Source organism: Solenopsis invicta, chromosome 4 (assembly GCF_016802725.1).
Source record: "Solenopsis invicta isolate M01_SB chromosome 4, UNIL_Sinv_3.0, whole genome shotgun sequence".
Lineage (NCBI taxonomy): Eukaryota > Metazoa > Arthropoda > Insecta > Hymenoptera > Formicidae > Solenopsis > Solenopsis invicta.
The window spans coordinates 21,499,376-21,523,768 of NC_052667.1; the positions used below are offsets into that span (position 1 = coordinate 21,499,376).

General features: G+C 45.9%; 1 protein-coding gene across 23 annotated transcripts in view; it reads left to right on the top strand.

Moving 5' to 3' along the window:
* The window catches only part of LOC105201456 (CUGBP Elav-like family member 4), a 574,742-nt gene that overhangs the window by 316,976 nt on the left and 233,373 nt on the right, over positions 1-24,393 (top strand). For 2 of the 23 annotated variants that reach the window (XM_039448064.1, XM_026135290.2), the window contains exon 1: positions 8,997-9,716. The exons of 18 other annotated variants lie outside the window; for them this stretch is intronic. The gene's annotated coding sequence lies outside the window, so the exon portion shown is untranslated. Of the gene's footprint in view, positions 1-8,994; positions 9,717-24,393 lie in introns of those variants that run through there. 3 more of the 23 variants (XM_026135300.2, XM_039448061.1, XM_026135295.2) reach the window with 3 other exon arrangements.

Here is a 24,393-nt window from a genome sequence, read left to right on the forward strand (position 1 = left end):
TCGTCACGCCTTTAGCACTTGCGCCGTATAGTAAATTTCAAGTATCATCGAGCCAGTGGCTTGAGGTAAATTCGCCGTTTAACTGCCCCGTTAGAAACCATGACTAGAAATATGTGGCCATATATTTAGATGTCTAAAATGTTTGGGAAAAAAAATGTCCCGCAATACATACCGTCTTGTGATTTATTCGTTTTCTGATTTTATATTAAACAACAATGTATTAAGTCGGCTTAATAAACTTTTCCGTATTAACTAGTAATTCTAATAAACTGTCGAGTCGATAATAAAGATCTATAATAATAATGCCAACGGTGCTTGTTTCCAATTAAACAGAAATGCTAAGTATGCTACTGTATATTTATGCGACGAAATTAAATCGATATACTCTCTAAATTCTTTAGAGTGGAATTTCATCTAAAAGAGTGGAATCCCACTCTAAAAGTGTGAAAGTACTGCCACTCTTTATCAAGACTGGCAGTATTTTCACACTTTTAGAGTGGGATTTCACTCCAAAGAATTTAGAGAGTAAGCGATATGATAATCAGAGAGCTCGATTTAATCGAAAATATAACGAATTCGCCAGACATGGGGGTATTTCCCAAAATGTCCCCCAAAAGTATGTTTCCAAATTGGATACGGGATATTTCCTATATTTCGCGGAACCTACTCTCTTTGTACGTAGGAAATCTTACGTCTCTAGAAATAAGCTTCGAATCGAGATGATCGTAGGAAGATCTATATATTCAGAATAGCTGGTACGGTGCATTGGTGCACTGTAAAATCGCCAGATTCGAAAAGATCGCCCACGGGAGTGGGAGTGTAGGATAGAGGAAAGCAGGACCTTTCATCTGAAAAAAAAGAGAGAAACGAAGAATGTAAGGAGAAAGAGCGGGCGGAAACACGGATGGAGGATACTGCACGCGCGCGGTACAGATATTCGTAGGTGCGGAGAAACAATCTGGGATACGGTCTGCGCGATACGGGACGGCGACGAGGTCCGGGGACGCGAAGGGCGCCCGGGTATAGGAATCGGAAGCGAGTAAAGAAAGGGGCTACGGAAAGTGTAGTCTAGAAACTTTATCCACTTTGCATGCTGATGGTCACAGATTCGGGAAGACAAAATGGCGCGCGGTAGCAAAGGGTAGAACGAAAAGAGGAGGGGAGGAAAAAGAAAAGAGAAAGCGGCTGGTGGGCGCGCGGATCGCGATTCACACAAAATCGATTCCCTTTGTGCCTCACCGCCGCTACCGCGCGCGCCACCGCCTCTGTTGCCTCCCCCTTCTCCCCCCCCCTCTCTCTCTCACTCTCTCCAAACTTTGTAGCCAATTTACGAGCGACCAAGTCAGCGCCCTTCGATTTTACGCTAATCCGATGCCGATGTCGTGCCGTAGACGAGGCAAACCTCTCCCTTTACGCCGAGCAGGGACCGAAGGGGATTTCATTTTCCGCGGTCCGTGCCATTCCTTTCCCGGCAGGTCTGTTTCAAGGTAACCACTTCCCTTCACCCTCCGGCATCCGGCACCCTCTACATCGTTGCTGTTTCTTTGCGCCCTCCTCTCCTTCCGCTCATCCCCCGCCTGTACACTATTCTCTCTCTTCTCCTCTCCTCTCCTCTCCTCTCTCCATCACGATCTTGTCTCTCGTAACTCAGCCCTGACGAGCATCCGCGGTCGTTCGAGAAGGTAATGGGGTTTACCGGGGAGAACCGGCGGTACATTTCATCCGGTGTGGCCGATCGAGTTACAGAATTAAGTTCAGCCGTACCGGAATAACGACCAGGCCTCTCATTCCCTCTTCTCTCCGCTGCTCGAGCTGCTCTACCATTTCCGCTCGGTTTCGTGACCAGGCAAAAGAACGATTTGAAACCACGATAACGATTTAAGAAAAAATACTCTTGTTTCAATTGATTCTCCGTGTCGTTTGCGTGAACTGCGAAACGCGCGATAAGACGCGGCTTTATGACAGTCATCCGCGATTGAAAAGTCGTCGAGAAACCGAGCTTCGATTCAAGGACTAATGTCCCGATAGATTACGGAAGGATCTGTGCTCCGGGTTCAAACATGGGGCGGCGATAAAAAGGCGGGTCGTTATATCCGGATCGTTTCAACCTCCTGATAAATTTTTCCTGATAGAAATAAATTTTAATCATCCGCCGGGGAGTCACGCCGCGTTGCCATCGTCGATACGACGCTCCCGGGTGAATGTATTATCCGATTACCCACAAGCTCGTAACTTGTAAAATTTCCTCAATTTTTACATCGCGATCGGTACGACCCGCGCGACGATCGATTACGTTTACGAGTCGCTCGCGAGTTTACAGCACGAACAGCTGCACAAAAGCCTCCTATACGATCTTTCGGGACGTCGACGATCAGTCGCGAGCGCCTTGACTGCCAATAACGGAGACATTCTGTCCACCTAAAAATTGAAATTCGAGACGATCGTATAACCGGCGCGCGGACGATTTTCCGATGCAGATACGTATTCCCAACCGTGCTATATCCGGTGACGACCTGGCGATGGCGGGAAGAGATGAAGGCGGTTTCACGGAGAGAAGGAAGGAAGGAGAAAGAGGAGAGACGAGAGAGGGTAATATAAGAAACGGAAGGAACACAGGGGCGACGCCGACAATTGTTAAGGAGACGAGAGTTGAAAGGTGCCAAAAACTCATAAAGAAAGTCGAAGGGATCAAACGCCTTGTTGGAAGTAGCTGTACCACCCATACCACCCGCGGCCCGATCGTGTGCTGCAGTGGATGTTGAAAATCTCGGAGATGTCACATCTCTCTCCCGCAGAACGGGACGCGCGCGACCTGCCCGATGCTCCGATTTCAAAAATCGGCTCGAGTGTGCGATCCGAAAAAAAATTGAAATTCCTGGGGAGAAAAATGCGGGAATATTCGAACGGGCGTGCGAGTCAGCTGTCATTCCCGTGATTGCACGTCCGTCAGTCATCAGGAGCGGAATGCGCCATTCTCGCAACGCGCCCGTTCGACATCCCACGGCACGACGGAAAGGTTCATTAATTTTCGACGATGACGCTACAGTTCCTTCCGCGTCGACGAGGCTGACACTCGATATCGGGCGCTCGACACGCTATATGTTGGGATTCATCCTTGCCACGCCGAATTTCGCGTTCGCGAGGAGCCACCGCGCGTCACCCTCATCAAAAATGTCATTGCGACAATCGTTGCGTTAATAGGATTTCGAATAGGCATCCTCTACACGTTCGCGCCCGCGCGCCCACGTTCAATTAACAGCCGGTCGATGTTACTTTTGCGAAGGCGTAGAAATTTCAGTCGTGTAAATTCAGAAATTCAAGTGAAGACAGATCGCTCCACGTGTATCGGGTGCGAATGCGCGACGGATCATGAAACACACGTTGTCTTCGAATCCGTAAAACTTTGTACCGTGAAAACTGAAAGCCGATTCAGCTAGCTCTTCTCGTATCTCGCTTCTACATCGTGTCCGCGATTGGCCTGCACTCGGGGGGAGGGGAGAGGGGGATGAGAGAAAGAGATAGAGGAAAATGGAGTAAATCGGAGCGAGAGACGATTGTGGTGGTAGTCGCGCCGCACAGTTGTAACCGTGTCGCGCACGAACGGGTCCGGTAGGTTCTAAATGGCGAAGCGGATATATCTGCGTATCGGAAGGGGGGCTACACCCCTTTATTGCTTCGCGTATGGAGTCGTAAACAATGCGCCCATATGAAACAATGTTACGGCGTTACCGCGAAACTGCGCGAGGATTGCTCGGGTGTTTCCCAGCAGCTTCCACCGTCATTCCCGCGACACTGCGCGCCTCCCTCTCTCTCCCCCCCCCCCTCTCTTTCTCTCACCTCAGGGATACGAGGCTGTCTACACTACTGTGACGTGGTTACCGCCACGACGGAGTTTCAGTTACGAAAAACAATGCCCGGTGACACGACGAAAACCGTGAGAAACGTCGGCTCTCGTCGACGATATTTTTTTTTCCATCCCCCTTCACTCCCCTCCGACCCCTCCGCAACCCGCTCGCTAAAGTACCGCGTGCTCGCGAGTGCACGCTAAAATTATTTCGCACCTACGGAAAAATACACGTTGAAACTCATGAAATGTTTTTAACTAGACACCAGTGATGTGCGAAGAGTTTAGATTGAAAAGCACTCTCGCTTAACTCTCTGCACGATAGACAAGTTTTTTTTTAATTCATTGCTTGATCAATCGCATTATGCGCAAATGCAGTTTTTACAGAGCAAAATTGCAGTTGCGCGTAATGTGATTGATCAATAGATGAATTAAAAAAAGAACTCGCCTCTATACTAACAAACGGCGCACAAACGCCGCATGACAAATCAATCCTCGTATCGATCGTACTAGATATCACGCGGTCGGGAAAAAAAAAACAGAAAGGACGCGACAGAGATTTGATCGCTCGGGGAAAGTAAGTAGAAAAAACGCTCGTGTCGCATCGCTGTTTTGTATGGATCGCAATCACGATGGGATAGGCCGCTCGGTAGTCTCGGAATAAAGCCACACTCCCCTTCTTTCCGGTACGCTGCACTCTGATCCATTTCAGACAAACCGCCGCTGGACAATTTGCCTTGATATAATGGTTCTTGCTTACCTACTCTTGCATCCACGTGCTCCAAATCGTATCAACTTAATTCATATTCACGGAACGAACTTGAGAGTGGAAAGTCGGGAATCGAGGGGGAGATGGAAACGCGGCAAGAGCGCGGAAGGGTACGGTCGAGATGGCTGGATTGGGGCGCGGCGGAGAGGATGAAGGACGGCGGTGGGCGAGCGAACGTTTGCCCGAGCGAGCTGGATTTTAGCCCCGCTTCCGTCTCATTACTCGCTACACTCTGATTGAATTACCTACAATCAACATCAAACATTTTTAAACTCAATTTCATGTACGCGCAATCGTGTATTTTCCCGCTTTTTCTGCGTTATGAAACCGCTTTGAGAAGTACGGAGGGCTCTATTCCGCGAAGAGTCCGCGAGACGAGTCTGTTCCGTATTCGTATTACGTGTAGATGTACACGACCGAGCACACCGGGGCAATCGTTACATCGTAATTGCTATCTCTCTTTCCCTCATCCTATCCCGCTCCTTTCCTCAGACAGATTAGAATAGACATCTTTGTAAAAAAAATTTCTTCAACATTATATCTCGGATTAATTCATTCGTCTTAATTCATTAACTGAACATTTCCTTGTACATCGTTGTTTTCTAGCAACACGATTCAAATTCTAATATTTTTTTGTTAAAAATTGACAAAGAAGAGATCCAGGGTACAGGTGATCAAGAAGCACCTTTATTAAACGTCCTTCCTATTTAATACCTAATAATAGAATTTTTAATTGGAGATGATTCTAAAAACGTGTTATGTAAAGTGCAGTTTGAAATGGATTCTCTTTTTCTGATTATAGCACCGACTGCATGCGATCAGATCAAATTGCTCGAATTCCGTTGATAACGCAGCGAAGCGTAACAAGACGTATGTAGCGTACGTACGTACTCGCTTTATGACCTGCTAGCGAACAAGCCGCATCTTAGAGTCCTTAATTTAATAGACATTTTTACTGCGAGCTTGCTCGACTAATGTTACAATTATGCAACTAATTAGGGTTCCTTTGTAACGTAATTTGTGGACGCGCGAGCCCGACGAGGTATGTCCCGCCTATCGTCCCTCAGAGAGAAGGAGGTCACGTGGCATAAACATAATTAGGTCGAGGGTAAGAGAGGCACGGGGGGGCTCGAAGGGTGGCGAAGGGAGGGCTGGAAGCATACCGAGGAATACTCATCTCTGTTGCCATGGGATCCTATTAACGCAGGAAATACTCACTCGACCGAGCGGCGCGAGTGGGATGTATTCTAATACTTTCGAGATATAATTTCGCCAGCGTAAAATGCGAGGGGATCAAAAGCGACTTCAAAAGAAGCAATTAAATGTTTAATTTAAATATTTTATACATGCACCAACTGCGGTATAACGCACAGTAACATTTATTACATAATATTTATATTTTTTTATCGCTTGATATTTTTCATCAAATTACCTGTATTTCTCGATTGATTCTGTACTCATAGAATGCTAATAAAAATATTGATGCGTTTAATAAACGGTAATTATTTATATACTTTATATTTTTTTTAATCTATCAAATTATTTCTGTCTTATTTTACAATTATTCAATATAGTTTTACCTCCCCATCGATCTCGTTATTCTTATAGTAACGTATTAATTGATTTAAAGAAACATATATAATTTCGTTTATGGGGGTAGGAAAAGGCTACTAATTTCTCGAGTAATTTTATTAAAAACCGCACTAAACAACTCACGGAGTGAGTTTTTAATTATTTTTTTTTATCCACGTGTCTTACTTTCGTTATATTTATTGTATCAAGAGATGATTCCTAATCTAATACGAGCACTATTGTCGTAAAGCTACGGAAAATCTCGGGCACCCTTGTATCTCCGGGAAGCGTTGATTTCGAATACGCGAGCGGATTCTGTCACAAAGGCTGGGTTTCGGAATTAAATTATTGCATGTGCGCGGCCTGTTCATTGGAATCCATAATGGCGGAATTGAATCGCTTTCCCGAGAGCGCGATTGATTCGCCAAAACGAAGCACTAATCAAAATTAATTTCCATTATTTCGTTAATGACACCGTGCATCGCGCTGCTCGTCACGCCTGCAAGCTCGATTTGGTGCGAATTAAAGATAATTAAGAACCTATTTATGCCGGAGGTAGAATCCCAACCCTCGCGAAGAAGCAGGAATCGATTCTGTAACCTTTCTGTTTCTTTATCGTCGTAAATTGCTCCGTTTTTTTCTATTTGCGGGAGGAATTTTCTTTGAAGAGGAGAATATCGCAATTAACTGGGAGATCGATATCGTGACTATGCCTGCAAAGTGCCTAAGTATTTTTTCATTCCAACGACATTTGCTAAAGCAGTACAATAAAATTGTCCATACATAAAACGCTTTTACGATCAAGTATTAAAAGCGTAATTTCTCTTCGGCTTAAAGCTTATACCTACTTGCAATAATTAGCATGCGTAACTTTACAATGCATCGCAGTTGCCAGGACGATAAGTCCATTAATAAGGTATGTCTCCAAACCCTCGTGGGCGGAGAAGAGCCGTATGTTATCGACATACAGAAATGGTCCATCCTGTATGCGAATGCATCCAAAGCAATTCATCCACCGTACATGGAAATCTCATTAGTCCCAGATACATATAACGCCGCGGCATGCCTAATGGTTGAGTTCGGATCAAGCCATAGGACAGACGCTTTACTCGGAACTTGATCGTGTCGATGTTCATAATGCGTGAGCCGTGATGTGCTGCGTTTCCCAACGCATAATAACCAACGTAGCGTACAAAATTGCCGCAATCAATACACGATCCAGCTACCGCGACTGATCGCGCGGCTCTCTTGTTTCAGTTTGATTTCTCTAGAACGGCGAAATTAATCGCGTACAAAATTGCATAGTTTTAATTCGCTGTTGCCTTCTTTGGAATCAAATGAATTGAAAATAAAAATGAATCGATGGATCTTAATCCACGATCACCGAAGAGATCAAAGTAATCGGTTTCCATTGTAATCGCCGAGAGAGAGAGAGAGAATTTGCGTTATCAATAAAGCATGTATAATATAATATCCCCATAATCTTTCCTTCTCCCTCTCCTCTTCAATGATGGATACTGGATGGTTGGGGATGGGAGGAACGATGAGACACGACGACGACGTGCGTTACGCAACGATGAGGCAAGTAGCGGACGAGCGAACGCGGGCGAGTAGGCGAGCAGGCGTGCAGAGGGCGAACAGGAGGGAGAGGCAGGGACTTCATTATAACCTCATCTCTTCCCAGGGAGTGCATTCGAATTGAAAAACGCGCAGGCTTGTTTTGAGGCACGGTTACCGTGACAACGCACGTATACACACCAACACGCGCGCGTACAAGCTCGCGCGCTCACTTTCCCTCTACCTTTTACCCCGCACAGTCTTTTTCTCTCTCTCTCTCTCTCTCTCTTTCTCTCTCACCTTTCCACCCTTCCGCTATTCTCCCCGTTTCGTTCGCCCTTCACTCGCTCGCTCACTCTCGCAAGCTAGTATACGCCGTCGGCGTATATCGGATGTAGGCGAAGAGAGCGCGGCACTCGCGCGCGCGCGGGGAGAACGAGGACGAGAGAGAGAAAGAGAGAGAGAGAGAGTGAGAGAGAGAGAAAGAGCAAGAGGGGTTGCGAGAACGGGGGTGGGATGGTTGCTCGGCGCACGGGGAGAGTGGGGTGAACACGGAGCGCGCGGGGTGACGCAAGGGCGGCAGCGAAACGCGGGCATCGGCGAAGCAGTCACTATGACAACGGTGACAGGCGAGGTGTTAGTGCGCATCCGTGACCACGCCTACGTCACGACGCCGTGACGTCAGAGCGTCGACGGCAACGGCGCCAGCCGCCGACGAGGAACGTGGTACACAGCTCTCGCCGGCACTAGCGAAGAAGAGAGAGGACGGCTGCCGCCTGTTGCTACTTCGCTACACGTCGCGCGCGCGGGCGTCGGGCGGGTGGGCAACCCCTTCGAAGCACCTCGGCACCGCGCTTGTCTCCCTCTCGCGCGTATCTCCGCCACGAGGCGAATTCTCTCCCGCAACCCCATGCGCGGTAACCCACCCGCGCGCGCGACGCTCTCTCTTCCCTTCTCTCATCTCCCAGCCAGCGCGCGTTGTCTCTTTCCTTCCCGCCGTCGTACTCAGCCGTATCTCCGTCTCTCCCTCTCTCCTCGCTCCTCGTTCCTCTCTCAATGCGCGCGGTCGTACGCGAAACCCCCCCGTTCACCATCGCCGCCGCGCCGCTACCCTACCCTACCCCACCGGGTTTCCAGCCACCAACACACCCCCTAGGACCCCTCACCCTCCCCGCCGAGCACCCTCCCGCGCGCGCGTTACCAGCCAGCAGCGATCCCCACGGCACGACCGAGAGCCGAGACCGACCGAGAGTTGTCGGCTCTCCGCCAGTCAGCCATCCGACTCGCCGCCACGCCACGCCACGCCGCGCGTAGCGTGTGTTTCTCTCTGCATCGCGTTTCAAAAGCCTGCGAGAGCGTGAGAAGCCTTATCGCGCGTCCCTCGTACCGTAAATCATCGGCGAGGCGCAATTTCGCGCGGCAACCCCTAAGGGTTCCGCCTGGTTAATCATCGCGCACACCGTCTTTCCGTCACGGTGACCGTCACAGTACCGTGATACCGCGAGATACCACAGAGACAACAGAGAAAGAGAAAGGGAGAATCGACGACGACGACGACGACGACGAGAACGACGACGTGTTAAGGGGAGGGGGGTGAGACGACGAAAAGTTCAAGGTAAATTGCGCTCGCGCCGGAGTTGCGCAGCGCGTGCGTTCGTTCGTTCGTTCGTTTCTACACATCCCGAGAGAGACCCGAAAACAAGAGACCGGACGAACAGCGTGCAGCGGCTGGCGGACGATACGCGGCCACGCGTATGCGTACGGCACGCGCGCAAGTGCGCTGTCGCTCATCGGGGGTAACACTTAGGGAAGCAGCCTAAGTGGTCGCCGGCACACACGTGCCTGTGTGACGGCGGGGGTGCGACGCGGGACGCCTCGGGCGACGCAGCAACGTCACGTTGAGACGCTGGTTCGCAGCAACGCAGCCGGCTTTTGGCGCCACGCTCTATTCGGAGAACGGTCTATGGATCATAGGTCAGATCAAAGTAACATCATATTATCAAGTTGCGAGATACCAATCGCGTGCGATAATGCGATAGTGCGACGCCATAAGGGATTTTACCCACAGGCTTGCGGGTGGTCAGGGTGGCAGTGAGAAAAAGTGAGAGAGTGAGAGCGAAAGAGAGAGAGAGAGAGAGTGTGTGTGTGAGAGAGAGGGGAGGGGGTGAGAACGAGTGAAAGAGGGACATGCGACGATCGAGCGCGCAGCACACGCACACAGGGCGCGATGCGGCCGTGGTCGACTCGACTCGACAAGTCGGCGAGTGGCGCGTGCTGGTAACCTGTTGCCGCCGCCGTGAACGAGACTCCCGAAGCCGGTAATCGCGAGCTTAAGGATACATTACTGCGCGACTACCTAAATGGATGATATTGCGTTGCGCCGGTGCGTACCATAACGGATGAACAGGGCACGTTATGGGAGAGACGGGATTCGCAAAAATCGCAAAGTGTACGCGCCTCTGGAAATACGTGGCGAGCAACAGGGAAGCGGGCTTGCGTCATTGCGCTAACCGACTCACTTCGTGCCGCCAATGAAAATTTAGGGGGGCACGTGGGACGTGCAAAGTCTTCGCGCGATTGCTTCGGGAACGCGATACCAGTAGTAATAGGAGTTTAGAGAAATGGTACTTGTTACATTTACTTTCTCGAATTTCTCCCTTGGTTCTCGCTTTACAAAGTTTACCTTCGCGAACAAGATGTTTATCGAAAAACTACCATTTAAAACTTTATATTTATTCATTAAAACCTCGGTGGAAGTAGGACCTCCTGCTCGCTTGCAATTCGCAGAATGCTGTTTCTCTAACTATAAGTAAGCCACTGACAGTGTATACATTCGGTGAATTGCGTCTACGCGAAAGTAGTACGATTTTGCAGCGTGTGTACAACTGGCTGGACACAAACGTACCATACGTACACAATAATATCTTTTAGTTTATTTTCACGTCAGATGCAAAATCAGATAAGAATGCCAGCTTTTATTGAAGCTACTTAATCAAGACAAGAATGCATCGAATGGATAAACGAGGTCAGAATAGAGCAAAAAGTAGGCGATGCGAATATCTAGGTCATCTATCACGGTTCTTCTGCGAATGAAAAATTTACAAGTCGCCGTCTGGAATACATTTGCATAGAATTTCGTAGAATTCGTTTGTTCAATATCTGTTTTGAATATATTAATAACGAATTTCATGGGTACCAGAATCTCTCTCGTGCATATTCACGTACCTATTAAGTTTCTCGAATACGAGTGCCACTTCTAATATAAAACCATTTCTTTCTTAGCAAATTAACACATTTTGGAAACACTCCTTCTTTGGAAGTTGTTATGTATAAGTCAGAAAATATTTCTGAATTTATCTATATTTGATAATGCGAAAAATGTAAGATTAATTCATATAGCCGATTTAGTATATGAGTCCATTATGTAAAAAAAGAATAATAATAATTCTATCTTAATATGGCTTCAGAATTATACTTAATGCGTAAATATCTACAAATAGAAAAAGACAATCTGTGTGAAGGACATCCAACTATAAGTCTCACTGAGCTTATCGCTAATAAATCATGCCATCTACCTACCCATTTGAAGATTACAGAAAGAGTTGACACGATTTTTATCACATACATAATGTAAGAATTTCAATGTGAAATGATTTCAATCCCTATAATTTCAAATCCCTATAATTTGTCATAGATCGCGGAAAAAAAATGTAGCGAGCAATAACCTTCTTGCTTTGATATGAAATGATAACCGTGCTTGTCCATTTTATGCAACGTATACGCATGGGTTACAGCAGCAGGGAGCTTTATGTACAAGGGAATTAGATTTCAAAAACTTTGCCGTCGCGCCATTTCGAACAAAAGGTATTTATTACCAAAGTAAGCGTCGTGTCATTTTCAACAAATAAAATTTTTCACACAGATATCGCGCACAAAGTAACAGAAAGATGACACCGCTGGTACGTGAAACTTTATTCACAGAGTTACCGTAATCCACGTAGAGAATACACGTCACGTTCATCATGCTATACGATCTGTTTGATTCTTTTTGCGAGATCGCGCGCATTTCCTCGCTGACGCTTACAATGATATTTGTAAATTGTGAAAAAAAAATTGTTTCGCCCGCGTAAGATTTCCACCGCGATATTGCTTACCGAGATACAGCAACAAATTGCTTTTTAAAACACCGCTCGTCGCAATGCGATTCAGTTTTTTTTTTTTTTTTTTTTTTTGCGAGAATGTTTGCCAATGACGACGTAAATTCATTAAATGCGGTTTAACCTGAGCCAAGTGGGTGCCGTATAAGTTTTTAGGGAGCGTGTGACATTAGCTTCGGGGGGCGTACCGAAGAATGTGGAATGAGGTTGGAAAGTAGGGTACGTGAAGAAGGACCCGAGACCCAAGACGCACCGTGCGAGATATACGATATATATCTTTGGACGAGGCTACGTGACCGGAATCCCGAGGAGGTTAAAGTTGGATTTGTAACGTATTTTTCGCCGACGTGGAAATACCTATCGAGTTGGCGCGCCGCGTGCAACGGCGTCCCGTAATTTCCGTCCTGGGGTCCCTTCGATTGACACGGGGGAAGGAAAGATTTACGTTCAAAGGACCTAGGCGACGCGACGCGTACGCGTACACGCACACACTTATGCATAGGGGGATTTGCCGCACTACTTGTCGCATATAAAATTGCTTCCAAATTTCTCGTAAACCACGATTTTTTCCTTCTCGCCTGGCGACAAAGGCATTTTTCAATTTCACTAATGTACCCTCGTCGTCCGTGAGGAGTCACGAATTGACACGTGTAATGCCCGCACCAATTTATATTCTCCCCGAAATTACGCGTCGCATGTCCGCCACAACGTCCCTATGGCACACGCCGATGCTCTGCGGCAGCCTTCGAATACCACCGGTGAATTTTCGATTTCCTCAATTTGCTCTGTTTCCTCAACGGTCTCCCCGGCAGCCTTTTTTGATCGCGTACATAAAACTCCCCGTCCGGCGTTTCATCTCTCCCGGCGTTTGTCCCTGCGCGCTGCTGTACCTTCGAAAGTTTATCCAACGGTGCATTCTCCCAGCGGTGTTGCATTTGTCGAGATGCAACGCGATTCCGAGCAAGATAAATGAAGCTCGCGCCCGTTGTTTCTTCGGAACGGAAGAGAAAGAGGGCGAGCAACATAAAATGCGCATTCGTTGAAATATGTTCGCCGGTGTTACGTTGACAAAGTCTCTTTACATAAATTGCGACCGTCGTATCTTGGCGATCGGCATTATTTAATTGAACAATCCGTTAATCGGGCTTTTTAATGGCATCCGTTCTCATTACGAATTACTTTCCAGATCGGCTGCATTCGCGATAATATGGCATTATTATTTATAATTTAGAGTCGCATATGAATAAATGAACCGAAATATTAACGACGCGATAACACGCGACACGCTTGATAGAAGCATATTTTATATTCGTACGCATTGAAACGCTTGTAGATATAGACGGTAAACTCTGATAACGTAGCTCATACAAAGCTAATCAGATATAATGCATTACGCTAGTGCGTTGCGACAGAATACAGAGAGCTTGTACGATGCAATACCGGAGAATGGAGCAGGCTCTATAGATACTAGAACCGCGCTGAATTATACGCCGTTATGTTTGTGCCTTTATAGGTGCTGCTTACCGGAGAGCTCGCAACGCTGTACTCCCTGATATTCACTATATATACATATATCTGGCGTGCCTTCTAATCGAATAGACCTTTAATCGGAAAGAGGATGACATCGAATGCTTGGCGATATACCCGATATATTTTTTTTAAAGCGCGAAGCGATCACGGAGGTTTGTAAATACGTGGGGTTACCGAAGCTTAAGGAGCGACCCGCGCCCCTAAAGTAGAATTGATTCTCTTTATGCGCTCTTAGAATCCAGCGAGTCCGCTAGAATCGTATCCGCCACTTGCCGCGTTATACGAGATTCCTTTTTATTGTCGCGAACTCGAAGTTCGATACCGCGACGCTCATAAACACCGCGGAAAGGAAGACGCCTGCGACCGATGTTTACGCCTTTATTGCTAATATCGTTGGTTCACGCTCGATTGTTCTTCGCGGTCGTATCGTATCGTTCGCGAAAGCGTTGCGGTGCTACTATCACGCATTGATATTTCACGGTTCCTCTTTACGGCCTTTGTTCTTTCGCGTCCCCCGAGACGCGCCTTGCGGATAAAAATCTTTGGGATTTTAGTGCTCATCAAAATTTATAATATACCTTTCCGTCAGCTTGATTGCGTTTGGAAGTTGTCGTTCACACATTTAAAGGTCGTACCTTTCTTTTCATAAATCTATTCGACGTAAAAATATATAGGCTGAAATATATTAAAACGAGAGATCAACAGTTTCATTGTCATCCAAATTTTATTAAATTTCATGAAAAGCAGCAAGTATGGAATAACATATAAAATATTGATCGTTATATAAATTTAAATCATACAATTTTTTAAATGTATAAATATTATTTAGATAATGACAGTGCGCTAAGTATATTTAAAAAATCTTTATAATGCAACAGCAATTAATGTGATTCAGCAAGTTAACGATTCTGTTCTTTTTTCTTTACAGGTAAGTGTCACACGATCGCGCCCAATGGTACTCTCGATACGTAAGTTATCAAAGTTACGTTAGTTCGTAGTCACCATTTCATTGTGTAACAAGAGGTAATAATCAGGTGGGGTTGGGCGAAGGTGGAGGAGGAAAATGCAATTCACTTTGTAATAAAAATGGAAATTAACACGAACTACGTGGACGGAAAACAAGGCTAACCTCCTCCGCCAGTAGCTCAGAGGGTAACGTGAAAGCTTGAATAAACAAACTCACCCCGCTACGCCGGTTGCCACCCTCTTTGCCGTCTCCATCAGTCTCAAGGCACGGGCCAAAGGACGTTGTTATGATTGCTAATGGAAAACTATCCAATTCAAAGAACAAAGTGAAGTAACGAGTTACTTTACCACCGCACGAATACACTGACGGGGGCTGTGAAACTTTCGGACGGGGTGGAGACGGACGCGCGGAGAGAAAATAGCACGGTTTGTTAACATTAGCAATGAGAGTGGCGAAAGATCATGGACGGACAAAAGCGGCTTTATTTGTCGCAAATAGATCGCAATTACGAAAGGATTGAAATTTATACGAAATAAATATTAAACGTGCAAAATATAAAATTTTCCATACGCAATATTTTATTTTCCAATCCTCGCTCGCCGGGATACTAATTCAGTCGATCGCGCGTCGGTCGCACACACGTACGAATTATTCATATAGTTTTCTCTTATGTTATTTGTCAGCCGCCATTTCGAACGGTACACAAAGGATTCGTAAATAAATGTAGCGGAGGTATTTTCATCGAATTAACTGCAATATTTCCGCATATAATCAATCCATCGTCTGGTACTCGAGTCGGGAACACGATTCATACATTGTGATGCATATAAATCTGGAATGAAGCGTTCTCGGCATCCGAGTTCGCACGTGCAACGCGCTCCGCCGTCGTGTCAAGCACCGTTTGATCTCTCTGAATTTCTCTCGCTCCGACGAAATTATCCGACAATTAGCAAGACCTTGCCCGCACTCGAATACTTGCATTCCCCTCTCGCTTCCGCCCCGTCTCCTCCCGCGGGAGGCCGCGGACTTTTTAAGCTTAAGTCCCGGCAAGATTTAAATTTCAAAATTTCAATCTGGCTTGCAAATCTGCTCGCCTCCTTCCGCCCGCGCGAGCGAACGACCGCGCTTCCGTCTCCTCCTAGACGCGGCCAGATTGCGCGGGTCCGACATCAAAAGTCTTTTACGTCGCGTGCTCTTTTTCTTTCCCCCTTTCGTCCCTCTCGCTCCCCTTCTTTCGCTCCCCTCTTACCTATTCGCTTCTCTTGACGCTCTTGCGTAAAGTCGCCGAATTGAAAATTTCATCGCTGAATGGAGACACGCGTGCTCCGCCGACAAACATCCTCCGCCGCTTTCATTACTTACCTGAAAAATAAAATTAAGTCTAAGTAATATCGATTTTATCATTAAACTATTGTTGAAGAACTCAAATCGATTTCTTGTTACAAGTAAATTATTCTTATAAAAGATGAAAGAACTTATCAACATGTTTCTATTAATACTGAATGTCTGGAATTACAAATGACTATTTTGATTGGACAAAAGTTATTTTGTATTTTAATTTTTTAAACTGATGCTTAAAAAATTATTATATAATATGCATAGACTATACAGCCAGTGTAATAAATATTTGTACAGAGAATATTTTTTAAAACATTTTTAAAAAGTAAACATTAATTAGCAATTTATTAACAATGTTAACAATGAATCCAAGTTTATATATACAATCTATTAGGTTTGTTATTAATAAATTGCTAATTAATGTTATTTAAAAAAATAAGATTTTATTAAAAATATGTAATTTAAATACTTTTTACAGTGATTTAAATAAAAATAAATATATACATTACATATATGATGGTCATGAAAATAGAGCCAATGAGAAAGAAAAACAATAATCATCAGTAAAAGTACTAAAGTTTAAATGTGTACTAAATTTATTTTACTGCATTATTTATTCCAAATATAAGAAACTAAAAACAAATTTTTACTTGATTGCAACTTATATTAAAATAAAAGAAATGATAAATGCATCAATTTTTATATAAATGGTTCTATTTTCATGACCATCACTCTGTATATGAGAATTATATCTACAAAAAATATAACGACTCAAAGCAAATAAATTACCTTCTTAAATATTTTATTATGTAATCGTTTTTGACGAATGTTCGTTTCGTACATTCCGAAATGCATAAATAAGTTATGCGACGATCGTATCAAAATGATTGCTGGATCGCAATATTTCGAGCAATAAATCAGCTTTCTATATCCACTCGGAAATCACTTCCTGTGAGTGACTTTGTCGGCGTAATGACCTTACGAGATATTAAGATACGGTGAGATACTCGCGTACCTTCAGGAGAAAAGCTTGTCAACCGACGAAAGGGGAATGTCGCGTCGCGACGCGTCGCAGCGGACGGCGGCGCGGTCAGGGGCGACGCTATGGCGAACGCGACGGCAAAACTTTTAATTTTTCCTCGAAAAACTTTAGCTGCTCGTTACGTCGTCCCGAGTACATCGCGCGACCGCCGACGAGGCGGGGCGAAATTAAAATTCATGCGACGGCGCGCCTTTTCTCGGCCGCGTGTCTCCGCGGGATCCGCAGGGCGTCCTGCAGGACGAAGCGCGCGCAATGAAGGACGCCGCCGTCGCCGCTGCCGTACATTGCCGCGCGAGTAGCAGCGAGAAACAAGGAGAGACTTGGCGAGGAAGTGTGGGGAATTTACCCAAATTTGCAAATCAAATTCGTTCTCTGCTAGCGCGCGCGCGCTCTTTCGTACCAATTACCGTTCCTAAATCGCCTTTGCTTCCGTTCATGCACCTGCGATGGCAAATGATTATCTCGCAACTTAAATTAGATCATTCAAATGATTATTTTCGGTGTCCCTCGGCGAGCAACATATCTATTTTCCTTTTTTTATTTTTTATTTTTATTTTTTATTTTTTATAGACACGCTATTTGTACAAATGGTGCGTAGACCGGATTATGGAGCGAATAATTCGGTCAAGATAATTACACGGACTCGTAAAGTTCGGTGAATTTTTCGATGTGCGCCGTTGGATAGCGCGTCGATCCGCGCGATTCCAATAAACGAGCCGAAATTCGCGTTGCGATCACCGGTAATCGGAGTTTCGATTTTACAGTCCAGTGGGCGCCGTCAGATATTAATTCCATTCGAGCCCTTTTGTTCCGGCCGATTTTATAGCGAGCGTGCCATTCGAGACGGGTTGTCATATAATTTTTCAGGATGGGGCAGCGGACCAGCACTTCGCTGACAATCAACGCGATCAACACGTGACAGGTCATGATAAAATTTCATTCGCAGACCGGCGGCGCCGAATTATGATTATTTGCGCGAATCAACGCAAACGTGGCGATTTAAAACGCACGTACTAACCGCGTTCGCCAAGTTTCGCGCGGTGAATCCCCGAGGAAATTACATCTTACAAGCTCCGCCACCGCTCCGTACGCACAAGTTACAACATTTCAATACGACTCGCATGCCCCAAAGTTTCACATCTCGTGTGCATTCCAGCTTTCACCGGGAGTTAGTACCTTGTATCGCGATATATCCGGCTCCGTGGGCGAAATCTCGTGACAATTACGTTAATGGAACCACCGCCACGGTGAACTGAATGATTAGTGCAACAGAAGAGACGAGATTGCGTGCGTCAAGAGAGAACAGGGGGAGTGAGAAGCCGCTGTTCGTGTTTTGCCTTTAATCCAAAATCGAGTCGGGAATTCACTCGTGCGGGACAAATCAGTCTATTGCGAGGTCCCAATTTTTATATCCCTTTATCGGTACTGTCTCCTCTCTATATATCCCGACACGTCTTTCGTCTTCCTTATCCCGCATCATCTCGCAAAAGTTTTCGAAACTGGTGCGTCCGCCTCGGAAAGTTTTAACGAGATCGATTTTACGCCGGGGCGAACGGCGAAGGTACCAGCGAGCGAAGAGATTGTCCTGGGAATGCTGGACGACGTTTTGTTGACAGTGAGCCATGTATTGTTCCTCGAGTCTCCCTCTCTCTTTTGCCAAATGTGAAGTGCTCGAAGCGGCTGCTACGCTTCTTGAAACTTCAATATCGGACCGGCATTGTATGTTGTAGCTCGGCGAGCATTCTATTCCCGATTTTCTTACAACTTCAACTTCCACCGTATTTATTATTATTTTATCGTACTAGGAGCATATTCGAAGGGAGCATAATATTCGATTAAATTCAGGGGAAACGTTCGGGCAAGTAAGACGCGGTTGTATTTACAGTTGGATTTGTTGTATTTTTGCAATCTGCTTTTTGTGGTAGCGAAGGCAGATATTTAAGAGAGAGTGAGGGGGGGATAAATTTCACTGTACGTTTTGTGAATCTACATATTTCGCGTACAAGATTTTAAAAACAGCACCGACTAACCCTCGGTGTCCCTATCATGTCGTAATAAAATGCACGAACTCGTGCGGAAATTGAATCGCGAATATATGTACAAGATACGTAATTTACAATTATGATTCTTATTTCTACCTGGAAATTTTCTAATAATCGCAATTTTCGATAAATACTGCGAACCGAAATTACTACAATTATGTAAATATTGGTGGTGGTCCATATTCCATATCACAGCGTTTCATGCTCGTTTATTTCGTAATATGAGTCGGCGAATAGCACATCGTCACTAACGTAATGAGGGCATGACGGCAGATATGCGTGGGTCCATATTGATTGCATATTAATATCGGCCAGATCGTCGTGTACATGGAAATTATAGATTCCGCGTATCTCCGCAATCACACCCGAAAGTAACGCATAGCTAGCTCTTCACTTTTGCAAAAACCGATCACCCGCGCTAAATCTAGCGTGCGCTCGCATATTACATCGCACAGTATCAGCGACAGTTAAACAACGTTATCGTTTGCTATCAGAAACGCGATACACAATGATGTACATAATATTTACCGCGTGCACACGGAACGCATTACATTATCGTTTCGCAGGGTATTATCTCGGTCCAGTCCCAATTTTAATTTCAATACCAGATTCTTTGACCAACCGGTGGAACTGTTTTTTTGCCCATGAAAATGTCGAATTATCAATGCAGCACGTTTCTCGTAATTGTTACAAAATATGACGGAACGTTACTTCACTCGATACAATGTTTTTATGTGAATATTACTAGCACGCTATTTCCCACATCTTTCCTTCTACATTCCACTATCATTAATGCCATGTAACACTCGCAAGCGGACACGCAGCTCTGCAAAAACGCGGGAAGTAATCTGGCTTAAGTTTCCATTTGCAGCGACATAAAATTCGCGGGTATGCTAAAGAGATTTGCCAGATGGATTATTTGTGCGAAATAAATTTTGCGCAGAGCTTGGAATCAGCACGCGCGTGGAATCAGCACTTTCGTTAGCCGCGAAGGATGGTTTTTGAAAGGACTGTTCGAGGTATTAAGGCTCAAGCACGAAATTGAAAACGTACGCTTCGCGGAGATGAACTGGGGAGAAGAGGGGACGCCGCGCGCCGAAGCAAAAGAGAGAGAGAGAGAGAGAGAGAGAAAGAGAGAAAACGAGCAAAGGATGAGAGGGGTGGGTCAACGTGCAAACGGACGGCCAAACCAACCCCATTCCACACTCCAACTCGGCGTCAGTCACTGTTTCCAATCCCATTAGCGACACGGTGATTCGTGAATGGGCGCGAAAATGCGAGGCTTTTAATCAACGAGACTCATTATCATCAAGCGTTCCGCGATTTTCACCGCGTCGTGTCGCCCTTGCGAGTTAATGAACAGAATCGATCTGAATGACACTCGCGTACGGCAGTTTGCGTCCTAAGATTAGCAGCCGCTGCGCGGACGATCTGCATTTTCTCCCATGTACGAGGCCAACCTGTGTGAAAACGACGGTTCCTAATGCATGTCTATTAATCGAGGTGGGGCAGTTAGAGGGTTTTATGTAAGAACTTTCCAAGTACCATTTAATTTAATGGCACTTCGAGACTTCGTACATAAAGCTTTTCATTTATAACATCTTGCACATAGTCGTCGAGTCTTAATTCTGGTTTCCACACTAAGCCACGACAATCCAGGGAACGCTGTTAGCTCATGTTCACATAACTTGCCCGAGTACTTTCGTCAGGTAACGTACTATATATGCGATCCATTTGATAATAGCGCAGATGCTTCTTCGCGATATAATCTGCATTCGGCGAGAATCTGCATTCTGTTTACGTATCCCACGGCGATCCTCGATTCGCTTTTATATCTCTCTGAAGAAACCTTCATACTCGCAATTGCTCGAACGATTCGTATTACTCCCGCGGGTGTCGTGGTCGGCAAAATACGTCGTTTTGCGGACACTGCATCCTCGTCTGGGTATTTCGATACGCGCCACGAGCACGAATTCGTCCAGACAGCGAAAACATCCGCCTGGCTTCGAGGGAGGAAAGCGAAAGAGACTTGGCGATAATAAAAGAAAGCGAGCAGATGGCGGACGTTGGCGCCACGCTAAAGTGACGTTATTGTGATACAAATTGAGATATAGAGTGCCGGAGGTTCGGGAGGTGGTGACGAAGAAGGTTGAAGGATCAGCCGAAGCTGTTAGTCTTGATTATCGCGGACAGTCGTTCTGGAACCCTCGCGATGTCGACGCGAATCCGAGGGAAGACGCATTGTGTCCTTCCCGCCGCGTAGTCATGCTGTCCTCCGTGCTCATTGGGGGGCTATTAATTTGTACAAATGCCATCCTTTATTAGACACGGGGCTCATTAGTTCAAGGGATAGCGTTCTAACACACCGCTGCGCGTGCCCGGCATCCCGCGGTGATTCGTATATATAAACTAATTTTTATTCTTTAAATATAATCTCATTTTCTTCCTATCGCGCGCGCACGCAGCTTTACGCTCGTGAAATAAAAGCGGGATATAATAATGATTAAGCCCACGAGTATTTTTCATTCTTCTGCGCGATGAAATTTCATCACGCTTGATTAAGAAAACGTTGCCTCTAAGCCACGATGCATAAATCAAATCCATGCACGAGATGTTAAATACTATAAGCAATTAGAAGAGATAGCAGCGTACTTGTTTAACTTTGTTTACAATTTGCATAGCGACGCATCATAGTTGAGTTAAATTCGTATATATGTATATACATATATGTATACATGCACATTGTGATCAAAGTGGGCGCATTTTATCGAGGTGCCTGAATCGAATGTACCATAAAGCTTCGAGGCTACTCGGCAGTTTAGCGACGCCGACATAGTACCATCCTCATCACTCTCCGTGACCATCTTGCCTGGCACTTCGGCAAGAGCTTTATTGAAGTCCAGTCAATCTCTGTCGCCCGTAGTTTCCGATCTGAAGCGCACCGTCCAGCCTTTGAACCGGTATACCGGTTGCGAGGAGACGAGGGTGGACGATCGGCTTTATATATAAACTTGAGAGACAAATGGCGCGAGGTCGTACTATGGTGGCAAAGGCACAAGTGCTAGGAGCAGGTGTAGCGCCGGGTATATACTGCCGGTGAATGGGAAGCCGGTAATTAAAATGTCCTCCCTTAGGAAACTCTCCACGCCCGCAGTGGCTCGAGCTGTAGCCAACTTTCTTTCGGATATTCTACTTACGTGTCACTGGTCCTTGCCAAGGACTAATAAATCGGTTACTGATACTGAGATGTATATAATTTTGAATATTATGATTAATAAAAATATAAATCAATATAGACGATTAATGTTTATGAGATTAATATTGCAATTAAAGGGGGTGAAATGTTTTTTTTTTCTATCCTGTAACGTAACTCCAATACTTGAAACCTTTTAGGCTTTTTCGCAAATTTATTCGCTTTCTTTTAATGCATCTTGGAAAATATAAATGACATTGCTTTATTTTCGCCCGATTATTTTGCAACGTAAATTCAAGAAGATATCATTTCTGTACGACAAAAATATGCAATCCGTGCGTTTTCCAACGAGAAATCCTTAGCAAATCTTTCTGACACTTTCAGCCTCGACGTGTTCCGATGGGCGGTAATGCTCGCTTACTCTTTCCTGACACTTTTTCGTCCATCTCTCCCTCTTCTTTCTCGTTAGTAGTTTCTGCAGGTGGAGAAAGCCGCGAGGCATGCGATTTCTCGAACGACATCGGCGCGCGCAACGGTACCTAAAAGTGCCAAAAACTTTCGGCGAACAAGTTTCTCTAAAAGTCACACGGATCGCCGTATTATCTGGCCTCCCTTCTCTCTTTGCTCCTTTTTCTCTTAGTCTTCTCTAACACGTCGTGCCGATGACACGCGAGATTGGGCGGAGTAATTCCGGTCGAGCGGTTCAATATTCGGCGGCGCTTTCCGTCGTTAAAAACTACGGGGGATAAGTCCGCGAGTGGACAGCGTATAAGCGAAAGAATTTTGTCGACCTTCGTCATTCTTCGCTGGCGCTGAAGCAGCGGAGGCCGGCGAAGGAAAGAGGATGGGTCCCTTAGTCTCCGGGGATTATGGACCTCCGTCGATGGTCCTGGACCGAGTTGGATGACGGGAGAAGACCGGGATCAAAAGCAAAGTGTATCCTCGACGGAAGAACTCCGGGGAAATCGATCGGTCGAGTTTCGATAGTTAATTAAACTTGGAGTTATTAAATCCGCAAGAAGTGTACGATCGGCGATGTTTGAGCCTCCCGTGGATACACGTGCGTCCATCACGAAATTATTTTCTATTTACCGTGCCACTACCAATTACATACAAACACACCCACACACACACACACACATACACACCACGTATATAATTAGTTTTATCAAATATTGACGGGCAAAACGTAAATAATAAACATATAATTATGAGAGTTGGATCAGTCATAAAGGGCGTGGTAATCGAGAAAACACACGATATAATATTCAATGATGAATATTATGTGGCGGAGATAATTGCATACACGCAAGAGAGGAGTACGGCCTTTTTAAAAATAGTCCCCCTCTTTTTCATTATGCAAAATCTCTGCTTTCGCATCGAGCCTCGCTCACATCGGAGGGTTATAAAAGAAAACATCACGGGCAGAACGGCGAGACGATTTTATTTGTAGCCAAGGTTGCGGCGCTTTATGCGCCAGGCCCTATCGCGAAAGATTCATCGAGACAATCCGCGCACCTGCGTACCTCCGATCTCCTCTTCCAGACTCGCGTTTGACGTAGGAGGATTTACGATCTTGCGCCCCGGGCCAGATTAGGCTGGCGCGCAGCGCAACGGCGGATTTTCCAGGAGCGATTCCACGTAGGGGGTTTTTAAAGGAGGTGCTTTTAAAACGCCCCCGCGCGTTTCTCCCTACCATCTCCGGCGATGCCGCTCGACCTTCCATGTTCGCAGCAACCCGCCTGCGTTTTTCGCCATAAAGCGACGCGAAAGCTCGCCAATGATGTGGCACCAAACGCGTCGGCAAAAGTTATAGTTTTATCTGGTTCAACGGCGGACGCCGTTGGAAAAGGTGAGGAGCGACGAGGCGAGAGAGAGAAGGAGAAGTATAAAAACGGAAAGGCCATGAAGCGGGTTGTGCGAACCGGGCGGGGAAAAGAGAAAGAGAGGAAGGTATTTTTGCCCCTTTATGATTGTAGAATCTCTCGCGCATTTTACATCGCCTCGTAAACTTCTCTCTTTGCGCCGCTCGCGGTCCTTAATAATAGATTACCACGTGCATCACGAGCGACGACGAGGAGCGGACGGGCGAGAGGGTAGGAACGCGTGACGCGCGCGAGGGATGCATCGATGCCCGAGCTGGCATAACTTCGCTGGCGATTGCCGGTCGAGACTGCGTCTTTTTCCAGCGCGGAAGCGGCGATAACTTTGAAAATTTATTTAGCACCTGCCGTATAACCTGCGACTGGTCGTATACGTACGCAGACTCGGGCGTGACGGCTCGCCCGAATGTGATGCGCGGCATCGATATTACGGAACGAAAGAAGGATGAGGGAGGAAGTCTTCCGAAGGAATACATCGTACCGTCATACATCGGTAAAG